Source organism: Mangifera indica, chromosome 20 (genome assembly GCF_011075055.1).
Source record: "Mangifera indica cultivar Alphonso chromosome 20, CATAS_Mindica_2.1, whole genome shotgun sequence".
NCBI lineage: Eukaryota > Viridiplantae > Streptophyta > Magnoliopsida > Sapindales > Anacardiaceae > Mangifera > Mangifera indica.
In genome coordinates, this window is record NC_058156.1 from 6249642 (window position 1) to 6253847 (window position 4206).

Consider the following 4206-nt stretch of genomic DNA (forward strand, 5'->3'; position numbering starts at 1 on the left):
CATATATATATATATAAAATTTGCGAATAATAAGAAATAAATATGTTAGGGCTGCCACCGGTGCGTGATAAACCCCAGGCGGGTTCCAAGAAACGACTTGTCGTATCAATTATGTCAGGCTCATAACATAATTTGCACCCCAGGTTTGAGGTAACTACAGTGTCATACCTTTGGTTTGGAACATCAATGTTTTCCCCAATTTTCAAATTTTACCACTTTATATTAAAAGGGCACTTCTGTCCTTTCACACCGACAAATATAACCAAAAAAGTTCTAACATGTATATAATATAAAAGAACGAGCAATGCTATGTGTACCTAATTTTGGTACACAATTCATGTACACAATGATGTGTCATCATCAATTAGATGATTTTAAAACATGTGTCACTATATGATAAAAAAATATTCAATCGCATGACGACACTTCATTTGTGTACACAAATTATGTACCAAAATTAGGTACACATAGTTTTATTGATAAAAGAACTGCTACTTATGTGAAAATTTATTTCAAATTTTACCATTTAAATGATTTGTGTAAAAGTAATATAACTAAATCACTTACAAAGTTTCAAAATTACAAACGTAATCAATCTAAATTGATTTTATTAAGTTGGTGAACATATAAAACATCAAGTAATGTTATTTATAAACATATTTGAGTATACAATTAAATATATAAATAGCATATTATATGATTAAGTATTATTTTATCGTTAATTTAAAATCATTTAATTATATTATAACATTTCATATGTATACAAAATAATATATATATATATATATATATATATATATATATATATATATATATATATATATAGAGTTTCATTGAAACATAGAAACAATTAAACAATAAATAACAGGGTAATTATAAAAATGACACAACTAAGGAGTGTATAAAGATTAACCAACTCTTTTCGGATACATAAAGAGACTAAACCCTAAATTTATATATCAAAATGCCTTCTTATGCTTTTGTCTAAACCCTAATGTTTTATACAAAGCATCATCGCAACCAACCCCTACAAAATATAAAAATTTCCATTTTCAAACTGTCACTCAAATTCCAAAATAAAAATTCAAAATCAAGGAGGGAAGCTTGTTACATTCCAACATTTATAAAAACATTAACTCTAATTTATTTTATTTGATGATTTTGTCTTATTTTTTAAACAGTTTTGAAAATTCAAACAACATGTTATGGCAATGGAATTTAAAATTTCCAGATAAAATCCCATACCTTATGGAGCAAGAGGTTTATTATACATATAATATATGTAAAAAAAACTTTACACTTGCATTTGGAGGCTCCACCATGTAGATTTTGTCTCACATCCATTTTTGTTTCCTTCGTCAAAGCAACAAGATCATACTCGTCCACATAAGGGTTTTATGACGTTAATTGTTGGAAACAATTTTAACATGCCAAACATAGCATTTTGTGAATACTGTAAATATAAATTGGCGTACCTAGATTCAAGTTTGCAATGAAGCCTATTCGGATATGGCGCGAGGTATTGACATGAGTCATTTCCACGACCCCATTTGCCCACGACTGCATTCGTTTTTTTGCAAGACTTGATCTCTCTATGTTTTAGATTCCAAAAGAAGAAGAATTTTTCTTATGTTATTAAATAGTGCCATGTCTTTTTGGGGAGGCAGTTTGGACATTTAAATAGATGTCCAACTGCCAATAACTCTCCTATACCAATTGTCTTGGCAATTAAAGTAACCCCGGTTAGACTGAACCATTATGAGTGGACCTAGACCTAATATCTCTCACTCATACATGATGTAAGACTTGAACCAAAAACTTATCCACAGAAGTCTCATACGGTAATACATTTCATACTTACAAATGTCTCATGTGACCTCATGAGCAACCTGTACTTGGGAGCTAAATATTATGCATTTATAAAGCAAAATAAAGTGTTAGGCTCGTAACACCTTAGACTTACTCAATAACATTAGCTATTTTTAATCCCTCATTTATCATTGTCTTATTTTCCTATGTATCCATGATAAAGTTCATTCTCCCATATGAGTGACATAATCAACCGACCAATGGACACACGTAATATATAAGTCTTCCTCTTTTACTCAAAATTCTCAATGTAAACTTAGTTGTTTTTCTATTTATGTTTCATAGACTGAATCGTATGTGGTCATAAGTGTCAAGTTATAATAGCAACATTAAGAGTAAACATCGAACAATAACAAAGAGTTAAAGAATATCAACATGAGGTAATCCTTATAAAGTCTCACACAGTGAGGGAATAAGGATTTATCCTCTCACTTCTTGAACTGATCGTCTTACTTATACATACATGATATGAATCATGTGCTCCAGTATGTATTTTCTCAAATGTCATTCCAACACGGTATAAATCTTAGTTCAATTGCTACACCCAATACCTAACCTAAGCTCTTAACCATCTTCACACTTGTAGGTACTTATCCATATTAAAAACTCATATCTAGCATTCACAAGTTGTTTGGATATGGGGAATCTAAATCGGTTATTTTCAAATATATCTATCTATGACTTTATTTTGATTGATCATCAAGGCAACATTTTAACTTCAATAAATCTTTTTTTCAGAAATTTGTTTCTTATTGGCAAGTTTTCTCAGCATCACTTTTCTTAATAATAATGTCTCATCTTTACTCACTCTCTCAATGTCAAAGGCAATTATTCGTATAAGCGAATCAATCTCTAACTTGTGTGACATTATAATTTTGTTAAGCTAAAAATGATGTGTATGCAATGAAAAACACAAGAATTTTAGGATACAAGTTCAAATACAAAATGAACTTGAATTCATGGTCTTGGACATTATGTCACTAGTACAATATATAAGCTTAACAACTTATCAGTCACAATCTATGTAATCCAAGAGATTTAACATGTGTAAGATATCCTTTTCTTGGAAGAATTTTAGTCAAAAGATCAGTGACCATGCAATGCATAGAATCATATTATACGCTTTTTTTCCTCTTAGAAATAAAGTCTCTTAAAACATTATGTTAGTGTTGATATATTTGGTTATCCTATAAAAATTTGGGATCTTTTATTTCAATGAACAATTATTGTTCCTGACAATATCGTCATGTTTACTCAAATTCACGAAGAACCTTCTTAACCAGATAGTTTCTTGCACAATCACTGAATAAGCTATATACTTGGCCTCTGTTGTGGATAGAGCTACGCATGTCTGTTTCCTATCACTCCAAGATATAAGCCCTTTTAAAGTAAGAAAGCATAACTAGAATTTTATTTGCATTGGTCTAAATTACTTCCCCAACTGGCATTTAAATAGCCAATTAAACGTAAATTCAATCCTTAATCACATAAACCAAAAACTATAGAGCCTTTTAAATAAATTAATATTTTATAGACACTTTTTCAGTGCTATTTCCAATATTGGCTTATATAAACTAACCAGCCCAACAACAAAAACAAAGATCTGGGCATGTATGCACCATAATATATATAATACATTTGATGACATTTGAATATATAACTATTGACATTTCTCTGCTTCCATCTTAAGTTTTAGGATATATCTCTCAGCTCAATAATTCGTCATTTGACACAAGAGAATCAATAAATTCATAGTTTATTATATTAGATTATTCTAAAATCTTTTGAATATTATACTTTTGTGATAGAGTCAAAAGTTTTTTCGAACAATCTCTCCGGATTTAATTCCTAATATGTAATTTGTTTTTCCATATCCTATAGGTCAAAAGTATGAATAAGCATCCTTTCATGATCATTACTTACTTCAAATCATTTCTAGTTATCTACAAATCATCATATACATTAATAGAATTACAAATTTGTTATCAGACTTTGTCACATAGATATGGTGGTCTTATTTAATTATTTTAAAGTTATAAGGTATTAACATTTATGAAATTTCAAGTACCAGTATCTAGATGATAGTTTTACATCATATAACGTTCTTAAAGCTTGCACATTTTACATTTTAAACCTATAACAGCAAGATCTATATCTCGTTTCATACAGATTTCTTTGTTAAGTTCTTTACTGAGAAAAGTTGTCTTGATATTCATCTCAGACAATTCGAAATTCAAATGTGTTACTACAACTATAATCAAACATATTTAAGTAAATCGTATAAATGATAAAAACATTATTCTTCTCAATTTGTACCTACTCATAACATGTTGGTTC